Source organism: Coregonus clupeaformis, chromosome 35, assembly GCF_020615455.1.
Source record: "Coregonus clupeaformis isolate EN_2021a chromosome 35, ASM2061545v1, whole genome shotgun sequence".
In the NCBI taxonomy this organism is placed as follows: domain Eukaryota; kingdom Metazoa; phylum Chordata; class Actinopteri; order Salmoniformes; family Salmonidae; genus Coregonus; species Coregonus clupeaformis.
This window is the reverse complement of record NC_059226.1, coordinates 18158805-18171764: the sequence shown is the minus strand read 5'-3', so window position 1 is coordinate 18171764 and position 12960 is coordinate 18158805. Positions and strand designations below refer to the sequence as shown.

Below are 12960 nucleotides of genomic sequence, written 5' to 3'. Positions count from 1 at the left end.
GTGTGGTATGGTTGGTGATGTAAAACATATAATACCATTATATTTCTATGGCTACAACATCAAATTCTCTTGTGAACTCAGTTTCAGCACAGTACTCCAATCCAGGGTCATCTCCCCAGGTGGGAGAGAGAGAACATACAGAACCAGTTCGAAGAATCAGGCATGTGCGACTATATGTGTTCGAGAATGTCTGTTTTTAAAATCAGCAAGCAGGGGTGATATATAATTTATTGCAGTGGCTCCTAAACTTTTTTACTCGGGCCCGCCTTCCATCATTGGCAAACATCCTGTAGTGTGTTCATGTGATATCTGAGTAACTCAAACATTACAACAAAATCAATGGGTAAAATATCGACCTACAATTTTTTAGCTGACATGGGCTAGTTGATCTGGACATTTCTGACAAGTTATAAATATCTCTCTAAGGTTTGCAATGACAAGAGGAAAACTGCAGATGCACTACCAAATGTGGTGCATTGTACAATTACAACTTTTAAGAGTAAGTTGAAAGCCCAACTGACTTCCCCCCGCAGCCCCCTCTGCCCCACAGTCTGGGAACCACTGATGTACTGGAATGCCTGATGACAGAGGAGAAATAGGATATGACAAGTTAGAATACCATTATAACATAAACACCTCTTCTGTTAGAATATAAGGCCCACACTGAGTGTCTGGCCAGCTTAAACACAGGCAACTGTCACCTAGTCACATACCTCAGGCTTTCATTTACTTTCATTTGATTTTAATTGTCTAAAACAGAGGTCAGGTATGCAGAAAAACTATGCCCCACCCTCTCTCAGGCATAAACAACATGGTAAACTTTAAACTACAGCTCATAGGCCGATAGACAGTCAGTCTTCTGGCCTGATCACTAAAGTAACCCTGATGCTATGAAACCACTCAGCCCATATTTCCAGGCCTGTTTCTGTGAGTGGTCAGTCAGACCGGGGGCAAGAGGGCACACCCTTTCCTGCATGGGAGAGGCTGCTAGGCCTGGCTCAGGATCAGCCAGATGGCACATTACTTCCACAGTTCAACTCAATGTGGCCAATCATATCTTATGAATACCTTCTTTTTTATTTTTGCGCTGACTCTATGCACAAATACCCTCCCTCTGGCTATAAACAAGGTTTTGAAATTGACTGTTTTGTTTTGTTTCTTTTAATCCTACACCGTGATGTCACAGATAACCATATTTTAGGACCTTTCTTACCTTTTTAACCACATATCATAGAAACGTGACGTTAACACGTATGTAGACGCTGGTATGGCGCTGGAGATAATAAATATACGGTTCTTTGTCTCCCTCCCTGCCTCAGTATCCCTACTTCACAGATCCTTCTGTTCTCTTGAAACTTGCCAGAAGTGTCTGTATAGATGTCACAATGGCCCTCGCATTTGCTGTCGCAGATCAAAATATCTACGACAGTGAAATCACATCTATGGATGTCAGTCACACAGATATTTAGTATATCCAGATTCATCCGTTCAATTTTTTTCTGTTCAGGCTTGGCCCCAGTATGGCTGGACCAGACACAAGTCATTTGTTAAGTGAAATTCTCAACAGGACAAAGAACAGAGAGCCAAGCTCTGAGGTCAGCAGCCTTACAATTCATTTTCATCCCTCAAACTGTGTTTTCATCATCTGCTTTAGATGCTGCAGATAGCTCTCGAGGGGTAGCTCCACTTGATCCTATTTCATACAGCTTTCTTTATTGCATGTAAAACAAAACAAATCTCATTTTATGCTGTGTAAGGTAAACACGAAAAGCAATTCATTTAGCTCAGTGAAGAGCTGTTGTTGTTTTGAAGGTGGTAGATAGTATCAGGGAAGGAGAATGGGATGCATCTTCCTTTCCTCAAGAAATATTGGAGCAAAACAAAGATCACGAGGGGAACACACTCAGCAAAGAGTACTAGGGGAAGGGAAATAAAACACTGATTAATTTTTCGAGATATGAATTGGGAGCAGAGATGGGGCTAATAAGGGTTACAGGATTTATTGAGAAGTGAGGAGTTCATAGAAAGAGGAGTGCGGTGGTGGGACAGTGGTGGAGACAAATCGAATTACTCAATCTCTAATAAAAGGCTTTATTACACCCCAAGCACACAGAAATGCATACACTTTCAATACACGTACATACAAACACACACACAATTCATCACTTTCAAGCTACCACCTTTTGGCCTGCATTCCTCAACAGTTTTCTCTCTATCGGTCCCCCTCTCCTTTCCCACCCTGGACTGCCGGACTTTTAGGCTAGCAGAGAGGCAGGGATAAACATGTCCAAATGTTATTCTGAGTCATTTGCGCGTTTCTGGAACATGGTGGTTTTTATGGTTACACTTTCATTGCAAACTAGGTCACTAACTTTTCTGCACAAACAAAAAGTTTAAGGGTATGCCCATTTCCAAACACAATCGTGAACCTGCACGGTTTTCCATTTTTAAGTACATGAGTAAAAACTGTGTCTTCAAAGACATCTGTATGTAGGTCATTGAAGCCATAAGATATCAACAACAAAAAAGAATGCCATAACACACACAGCTTTTTTATGTTAAATACAAAAGTTGTTATTATTCCATGTGGTCAGAAATTGCTGTGACATCTTAGGATGGAAGTGTGAGAGCCATAAAGGGGGAGGAGAGAGAGAGAGGTGGACAGATGTAAATGGCATTTATTATGTAAATAAAGGATGATTCTGGGATGAAAAAGGGAGAGAAGAGCCTGGATGAGGTGATATTGTATGGCAGAAAGTACAACACCTGAGTGACCTGAAGAGAGGCTGTGTGAAGCAATGGAGGCTGCTGAGGGGAGGACGGCTCATAATATTGGCTGGAACGGAGCAAATGGAATGGCATCAAACACATGGAAACCATGTGCTTGATTTATTTATTTGATACCATTCCACGAATTCCGCTCCAGCCATTACCACAAGCCCATCCTCCCCAATTAAGGTGCCACCAACCTCCTGTGGTGTGAAGAGAGTGATGCATGGGGAAAATGACAAGTGAAGAAGGGAGGAGACAACAGGTGAATAAAGGTGATGAAGTACAGTGAGAAAAGAGAATCAGGATGGAAAACACAGGAGAGGTAGGAGAGAAGGAAAGCTTACCTGTTTGTTGCTGAGCCCAAACTCTCCCCAGCTCTGTCTGGAAGAGACAGATGAGTAGCAGTGCACTGAGACACATGTTGTTCAGCAACAACAAAAACACACAGCTCTTTCACTCTCTCTTCTCTTTCAACAACAGGGTTTCTCCTGGTCCCAGTCACCCTGTAGCTCCCTCCCTCCCTCCCTCCCTCCCCTCCCTCCCTCATATGCTCTCTCCACTTACACACTCTCTCTCTCCCTCTACAACACCCTCTCAATGCTGATCTTCCATTGCCATGGGTATTACAAAGACAGAGGGATGATAAGGCATAGCAGCTGAGGAGATGAAAGTGTTCTCTCTCTCTCCCTGCATGTCCTGCCTCTCTCGTGTTTTCTATCCATCCTCTTTGCTTTGCCGTGCCCCACTCTCTGTCTCTCTCCCTCCATCTTTTGATTCTAGTGAAATCATCTGGAATCACAGTGGAGCCCTCTCTCTGAGGGAACTCAATAGTAGAAGAGTATATGCATGCCATGGCATCTCCTAGCCTTGGACAATGATATAGTGCCTCTCTGTCTTCAGACATGGCTGCTGCAGAGAATAAAATGAATGCAGTAAAAACAGTCCAATCTCTTCACGGAATCTGTCTATTGACCTTCTGGTTATAAACTGCTGTGAAGAACGAACAGTTAACAATACTTCTAACCATACAGAAACCATACCAGATAATTATCACAATTACATTTACAGGTACTGTCCATAAGCAATTCAGTTTTGGTATTCCATGCCCACTGCTATGCATGTTTATTTGGTCAATAAAAAACTAACATATTGTCTGAGCATTGAGCATACATTTTGTGGGTCATATGAAAAAGGGCATATAAAAGTATTGTTTTGTTTGGCTATGGTTTAATTTCCAGGCACATGCGATAACTGTACTGCTCAAATAAGCCTTGCTTTACAAGCACTGTGAGGTTGTCTCCACCCTCACTCTGCTTCTCTCTCAGCTGTTTTCATTACAATCAGTTCCACTTCAAAGAATCAGGCTAGAGAACTCTGGTGAGGAAATGACAGTTGCAACTTTACTAGATTCACTGCTGTAAAATGTAGCCTAGGTCTAGGGATATATTTAGTAGGGCATGATACTCCGAATGTCATTGAAGATAGAAATGTTATAATAGAACAAACTATTCTCCTGCACTATGAAAAGATAACTGTTGGTTTTACTGTAAACAGATTTCTATGAGCATGTTCTGAATAAGCTCCCACAATTTAATTTGCTTACACTGGTCTCTACTGGTCATCTGGGGAAAGACAACATTAATAGAGGGAGAGACTGGTGAATTGTAAGAGGCGATCCGTCATTGTGACCCACTTGTTTAGCAAACAGAAGTATATATATATTATATATATATTTTTTTTTTGTCTTTTTTTTTTTTGGCATTAATACGTGTCACATATCAGTTTGCAAACAATGTAAAAAATAATAATCCTTGAGTTAATAAAGCTGCATACAAACATGGTCTCTTTTTTGCATGCTTTAGTAAGACAGTTCCAAAATGCAGGTGTTTCAGCCTAGCTCAGTGTTTTCTGTGGTGGTGGGGCAGCCAGTGGAAAATACTCTCTAGTTGCGCCGTGATTGGTTAAGTGTTCTGTCACTCATGGGGACACTACGTCACCGCAATATCTACAGGGAGAGCAAAAAAATTCAAGCCCCTTGGGTACTGCCATAGATTTACATTAGAGTCATTGGCCACAGATAAAATGATGTCAAATCACGTTATATCTACCATAGCTTTAATTGGACTGATCATGTCAACATCATACTTTCAAAATCTTAGCTAGCAAGCTAGACAAGAAGTCATCATCATGAATCAAGTCGACAATCTACTGGCAAATCCTTTTCAAACCTTGTCATATGAAGAGAAATTATGGATAAAACGTATCGGTGCCCATCGGCCATTGGACATAAACATTACACAACAAGTTGGAAATCGCAAATTCAACAATGAGTGGCTAAATGCAAGCATTGCATAGCCATCACTAGCATAGGAGAGGGTGTGTGGTCTAAGTCTGGGTTTAAGGGTCTCTTTTTCAAGCATAAAACTGTCATCCAACTCAGAATTCCAAGTCGGGAACTCTGGCCTCTTTCTAGAGTTCCGACCTGAAAATCACTGACGTCATGATTCAGCCTTGTTTTGTTTTTTTGTTCCCAGTTGTCTTGAAAGCACCATAAATCCAGAGAATGCCAGACTTTGATGACAAAGTTTGATGACAAATTTGTCCACAAGAAGGACCGCCGCGCCACCTTCCTGTTCAAGTAAGCACAGCAAAACAAAGTCCAAAAATGTATTGTATGCTGCTGCATAAATGATGTAATATGCCAGGGAGATATGTATACTGTAGCTAAGAAAGTAATACTAAGTGTATGTTGCGTAGTGAGCTGTTAGTAGCCCATGTGCCTCACCCTAATAATTTAGTCCCTTTCCCCTTCATAACTTAGCCTACTGTTCTGACTTGGTGTTGCACATGTAGCCTATAACCTGTTTTTTGAGAAATGTCATCATCGAATATTGTAAGAGTTTTGCCCTCTGTAGCTCAGTTGGTAGAGCGTGGCGTTTGCAACGCCAGGGTTGTGGGTTCGATTCCCACGGGGGGCCAGTATGAAAATGTATGCACTCACTAACTGCAAGTCGCTCTGGATAAGAGCGTCTGCTAAAATGTAAATGTAAAATGTTTTGTACATCTCAATTGTCAGTAGAAACAACATTTGTTTAAGCAAGTCAGCCATATCAGCTATGTTTTTTATAAAGGCAGTAAATGAGGCTGAATTAACTGTTTCGCTGCCAGACAAGGCTCCGCTGATAGCCAGGTGTAGCGGTGGTAAGGATTCACTCCATGGTGCTGAAAAGAAAGCTCTGCTGTTGGGACAGCTTTATGTAGGCCCTAACAGTTTGTGGGCACCGTTTGTCACCACTGTAAATGACTCACATTATACTGTGGTCAATCTGCATTCAGCCCTTTCCACGAGTCAGCCAGATTCAAAGGGGTCAATAACATGTGGGAAATGGTGGATCTAGATGTAAAAATACAAACTTCTGAAGAATGTTCTGCTGTTCCAGTGTCATTCATTTCCACCCACACTATTTTTCATCTTCAGCTCCTCTCCTGTATTACAAACACCCACACAGTTCTGTACTCTTTCCCTCTCATTTAACACAGCTCTCTCTCTCTCTCCATCTTCCTCATTCCCTCTTCTTTTAATTGCCTTTTTACCCCCTCCTCTCTCCGTGTCTCCCTGTCTCCCTCTCTCCATTTTCCTGTTTCCATCTTTCATACATCCGTCCATCTGATCCTCCTGTGCAGTGCAGCCAGCTGGGTAAATATTGGCTCTGTGTTCTGGATGCGGTGTGTGTTAAAGACTTTTACCTCACGTCTCACTGCCATAGCGTTTCATTTCGACACAGTGATCACTGTGGCCAGCCTTACTAATAAACCGCATTAGAGACATTTACATTTACATAATTTATCTTATCCAGAGCGACTTACAAATTGGTGCATTCAACTTATGATAGCCAATGGGACAACCACCTTTTGTTTTTCTTTTTATGGGGGGGTAGAAGGATTACTTTATACTATTCCAGGTATTCCTTAAAGAGGTAGGGTTTCAAGTGTCTCCGGAAGGTGGACAGTGACTCCGCTGTCCTGGCGTCGTGGGGGAGCTTGTTCCACCATTGGGGTGCAAGAGCAGCAAATAGCTTTGACTGGGCTGAGCGGGAACTGTGCTTTCGTAGCGGTAGGGGAGCTAGCAGGCCAGAGGTGGATGAACGTAGTGCCCTCGTTTGGGTGTAGGGTTTGATCAGAGCCTGAAGGTAAGGAGGTGCCGTTCCCCTCACAGCTCCGTAGGCAAGCACCATGGTCTTGTAGTAGATGCGAGCCTCAACTGGAAGCCAGTGGAGTGTGCGGAGGAGCGGGGTGACATGAGAGAACTTGGGAAGGTCGAACACCAGACGGGCTGCGGCGTTCTGGATAAGTTGTAGGGGTTTAATGGCACAGGCAGGGAGCCCAGCCAACAGTGAGTTGCAGTAATCCAGACGGGAGATGACAAGTGCCTGGATTAGGACCTGTGCCGCTTTCTGTGTAAGGTAGGGTCGTACTCTGCGAATGTTGTAGAGCATGAACCTGCAGGATCGGGTCATCGCTTTGATGTTAGCGGAGAACGACAGGGTGTTGTCCAGGGTCACGCCAAGGTTCTTTGCACTCTGGGAGGAGGACACAATGGAGTTGTCAACCGTGATGGCGAAATCATGAAGCGGGCAGTCCTTCCCCGGGAGGAAGAGCAGCTCCGTCTTGCCGAGGTTCAGCTTGAGGTGGTGATCCGACATCCACACTGATATGTCTGCCAGACATGCAGAGATGCGATTCGCCACCTGGTTATCAGAAGGGGGAAAGGAGAAAATTAATTGAGTGTCGTCTGCGTAGCAATGATAGGAGAGACCATGTGAGGATATGACAGAGCCAAGTGACTTGGTGTATAGAGAGAATATGAGAGGGCCTAGAACGGAGCCCTGGGGGACACCAGTGGTGCGAGCACGTGGTGCGGCGACAGATTCTCGCCACGCCACCTGGTAGGAGCGACCTGTCAGGTAGGACGCAATCCAAGAGTGAGCAGTGCCGGAGATGCCCAACTCGGAGAGGGTGGAGAGGAGGATCTGATGGTTCACAGTATCAAAGGCAGCGGATAGGTCTTGAAGGATAAGAGCAGAGGAGAGAGAGTTAGCTTTAGCAGTGCGGAGAGCCTCCGTGACACAGAGAAGAGCAGTCTCAGTTGAATGACCAGTCTTGAAACCTGACTGGTTTGGATCAAGAAGGTCATTCTGAGAGAGATAGCAGGAGAGTTGGCTAAAGACGGCACGCTCAAGAGTTTTGGAGAGAAAAGAAAGAAGGGATACTGGTCTGTATTTGTTGACATCAGAGGGATCGAGTGTAGGTTTTTTTGAGGAGGGGGGTGCAAGGGACGAAAGGGACATGGCCAGCGGTCAAGGATGAGTTGATGAGCGAGGTGAGGTAAGGGAGAAGGTCTCCGGAAATGGTCTGGAGAAGAGAGGAGGGATAGGGTCAAGTGGGCAGGTTGTTGGGCGGCCGGCCTTCACAAGTCGCAAGATTTCATCTGGAGAGAGAGGGGAGAAAGAAGTCAAAGCATAGGGTAGGGCAGTGTGAGCAGGACCAGCTGTGTCATTTGACTTAATAAATGAGGATCGGATGTTGTCAACCTTCTTTTCAAAAGAGGGAGGAGGGAGGGGGAGGAGGAGGAGGCTTCAGCAGGGAGGAGAAGGTGGCAAAGAGCTTCCTAGGGTTAGAGACAGAGGCTTGAAATTTAGAGTGGTAGAAAGTGGCTTTAGCAGCGGAAACAGAGGACGAGAATGTAGAGAGGAGGGAGTGAAAAGATGACAGGTCCGCAGGGAGTCTAGTTTTCCTCCATTTCCGCTCGGCTGCCCGGAGTCCTCTTCTGTGAGCTCGCAATGAGTCGTCAAGCCACGGAGCAGGAGAGGAGGACCGAGCCGGCCGGGAGGATAGGGGACATAGAGAGTCAAAAGATGCAGAAAGGGAAGAGAGGACGGTTGAGGAGGCAGAATCAGGAGATCGGAGGGAGAAGGATTTAGCAGAGGGAAGAGATGATAAGATGGAAGAGGAGAGAGTAGCGGGAGAGAGAGAGCGAAGGTTGCGACGGCACATTACCATCTGAGTAGGGGCAGAGTGAGTAGTGTTGGAGGAGAGCGAGAGCAAAAAGGATACAAAGTAGTGGTCGGAGACTTGGAGGGAGTTGCAGTGAGATTAGTAGAAGAACAGCATCTAGTAAAGATGAGGTCAAGCATATTGCCTGCCTTGTAAGTAGGGGGGGACGGTGAGAGGGTGAGGTCAAAAGAGGAAAGGAGTGGAAAGAAGGAGGCAGAGAGAAATGAGTCAAAGGCAGACGTAGGGAGGTTAAAGTCACCCAGAACTGTGAGGGGTGAGCCATCCTCAGGAAAGGAAGCTCATTGATGAACTCTCCAAGGGAACCTGGAGGGCGATAAATGACAAGGATGTTAAGCTTGAATGGGCTAGTGACTGTGACAGCATGGAATTCAAATGAGGAGATAGACAGATGGGTCAGGGGAAAAAGAGAGAATGTCCACTTGGGAGAGATGAGGATTCCTGTGCCACCGCCGCGCTGACCAGATGCTCTCGGGGTATGCGAGAACACATGGTTAGACGAGGAAAGAGCAGTAGGAGTAGCAGTGTTTTCTGTGGTAATCCATGTTTCCGTCAGCGCCAAGAAGTCGAGGGACTGGAGGGTAGCATAGGCTGAGATGAACTCTGCCTTGTTGGCCGCAGAATGGCAGTTCCAGAGGCTGCCAGAGACCTGGAACTCCACGTGGGTCGTGCGTGCAGGGACCACCAGATTAGAGTGGCAACAGCCACATGGTGTGAAGCGTTTGTATGGCCTGTGCAGAGAGGAGAGAACAGGGATAGACAGACACATAGTTGACAGGCTACAGAAAAAGGCTACAATAATACAAAGGAGATCGGAATGAAATGAACTAAACATCTGGGAAAGCGAGAGAGCGGGGCCTTCCTCACTTACGTTTCACTGAAACACTCAAATATAACTCTCCCAACTTCCACTTTAGAAATTATAATTGTTGTAAACTACAGCGGTTCAATGTTTCTAGGAATAGATTAACTTAGTTTATTCAGCTAGCAACTTGGTACAGTATTCTTCCGTGAAAACCGTCCGGGGCACCGAATCCTATGACGCCAAAGCCAACTAGCATGCCAGCCTCCAATAACACGGTTTAGCACCAATACTCGGTTACAACAAACTAGTTGGCTTTACAACAAACCACCAGTGTGTTAACACGCCAAGCATATCATTCGTGTCCGTGTCTAACGTTGTGTAAAGTTTTGGGTTAGTTTTGACAGTTTGAGTGAGTACGTCGTCAACTTATTCAGCCATTTAGTTAGCATACTAGCTAGCCATTGCTCTCTGCCAACGAGCTAACCCCTCCTCCCACGGCACGAACACACAGAGAGCCAAGCTATCGTTAACTAGTCACCCATGTCCCGAATTCCCTTGAACGACTCTGGTTACCAGTATGTAAAAACAAAACAAAAATAAATGTAGGTTATAACTTACCCTTAGTAGCTACTGTTAGCCAGTTAAGTGCAAAGCTAGCCACTGAATCGATTCAGCCAGTTAGCGTCTGTCCCAACGGAGAGAACGCGTCTCCAAATATTAAAGCTAGGTCGTTCCAGCTATTGTTTAGTTAGCTATCCAGGTAGCGTTGGATCAGTTTTCTCTTCTTTTAATTACCTCTTAAGGGGAAAGTGATCAGATTACATTAAATAATTTGGGTAATCCAAAAGTTACGTTACTGATTACATTTACATTTTAGTCATTTAGCAGACGCTCTTATCCAGAGCGACTTACAGTTAGTGAGTGCATAAAACATTTTATTTAAAAAAACTAAAACAAAAATTCATACAATTTTGGAGAGGTAACTAGTAAGGAACAGATTACGTTTAGAAAGTAACCTACCCAACCCTGCACACACACGTGCACGCACACACACACACACACACACACACACACACACACACACACACACACACACACACACACACACACACACACACACTCACACACACACACACACAAACACACACAAACAAAGAAGATAAATGGCACTCCAGATCCAGGGAGGTGGAGCAATGTTCCCGTGGCGCTGACCTATGAAACGCTTACTCAGAACAATGAGTAGAACACTTCTGTTGATAATTCTTCTTATCAGGGGGTATAGCTCAGTGGTAGAGCATTTGACTGCAGATCAAGAGGTCCCTGGTTCAAATCCGGGTGCCCCCTCATTTTCTTTCAAATGTATCGATCACTGGTCTGATAGTTGTTGTCAATGGTAGGTTGGTGAACAGTGAACGGTGGCTAACTGGGTTGGTAGGGCCAACATACAAAGAAGCCAGCATAGGTGGACAATGTCACAACGTTAAACTTAACATGGGCACGATTCCGACCTGAGTTAAGCACACAAAAATGAAGCTTAATTCCCTTTCTTTGCACTTTTCTCTCTACATGTATTCTGACCTTGAACTTAAGCACGAGAATAGTGTGCTATTCACCTGCTATTAGTTTTGGGTGGAGATCGAATAAATTAAGGTGTGGTAGAGGTGTGTGTACAGATACGCGGATTCTGACCTTGACTTCATTCCCTAATAATTCCACCACCTTTAAATGGGAGGAAACCATGAATAAGCTCTAGAGAACATACCGATTCCAAGTGGAAAAAGCATCTACTTTATCTGATAGATATACAGTAACACCATTCTTCATGCACTATAATTTACAACTTGATAAGAGCTATTGATAAGAGCTAGGTAAATGAGTAATCTGTTTGGATAAGGGAATTGTAAATATAAATGACACTTGTTTTAGATATATTTTACCTTATTATCACTAGAGACAAATGTGGAACCAGTCATATGGCAGCAAACTGAAGCATATCAACATATCAACTTCCCACAGTAAAGTTTATGAAATGCTGTGCCATTATGCAGATTCTCTGGTCTGATGAAACCAAGATTGAACTCTTTGGCTTGAATGCTAAGCGTCACGTCTGGAGGAAACCTGGCACCATCTTTACGGTGAAGCATGGTGGTTGCAGCATCATGCTGTGGAGATGTTGTTCAGCGGCAGGGAATGGGAGACTAGTCAGGATCGAGGGAAAGATGAACTGAGCAAAGTACAGAGAGATCCTTGATGAAAACCTGCTCCAGAGCGCTCAGGACCTCAGACTGGGGTGAAGGTTCACCTTCCAACAGGACAATGACCCTAAGCCGCAGCCAAGAAAACGCAGGAGTGGCTTGGGACAAGTCTCTGAATGTCCTTGAGTGGCCCAGCCAGAGCACCGACTTGAACCCGATCGAACATCTCTGGAGAGAACTGAAAATAGCTGTGTAGCAATGCTCCCCATCCAACCTGACAGAGCTTGAGAGGATCTGCAGAGAAGAATGGGAGAAACTCCCCAAATACAGGGGTGCCAAGGTTGTAGCATCATACCCAATAAGACTCAAGGCTGTAATCGCTGCCAAAGGCACTTCAACAAAGTACTGAGTAAAGGGTCTGAATACTTACGTAAATGTGATATTTTAGTTTTTAATTTTTAATACATTTGCAACAATTTCTAAAAACCTGTTTTTGCTTTGTCATTATGGGGTATTGTGTGTAGATTGAGGAGGGGAAAAAAACAATTTCATCCATTTTAGAATAAGGCTGTGACGTAACAAAATGTGGAAAAATTGAATGGGTCTGAATACTTTCCGAATGCACTGCATAAAGTGGGTAAAACAGTATGTAAACATGATTAAAGTGACCAGTGTTCAATGACTCTATGTACATAGTGACAGCAGTCTCTAAGGTGAAGGGTAGAGTACCGGTTGGTAGCCGGCTAGTGACAGTGTCTAAGGTTCAGGGAAGGGTACTGGGCGGAGGCCGGCTAGTGATAACTGTTTAACAGTCTGATGGCCTGGACATAGAAGCTGTTTATCAGTCTCTCGGTCCCAGCTTTGATGCAACTGTACTGTCTCTGCCTTCTAGATGGTAGCAGGGTGAACAGGCCGTGGCTCGTGTGGCTGAGGTCCTTGATGAACTTCTTGCCCTTCCTGTGACACTGGGTGCTGTAGATGTCCTGGAGGGCAGGCAGTGTGCCCCCGATGATGCGTTGGGCTGACCGCACTACCATCTGGAGAGCCCTGCGGTTGCGGGCGGGGCAGTTTCTGTACCAGGCGGTGATACAGCCCGACAGAATGCTCTCTTGATGG

At 44.7% G+C, this 12960-nt stretch overlaps 1 non-coding gene across 1 annotated transcript; it reads left to right on the top strand.

Annotated features, from left to right (window-relative positions):
* Nucleotides 1–10921: 10921 nt before the first annotated feature.
* Nucleotides 10922–10993, top strand: trnac-gca. The gene has a single exon. It is a non-coding gene; the product is annotated as a tRNA-Cys (tRNA).
* Nucleotides 10994–12960: the final 1967 nt, after the last annotated feature.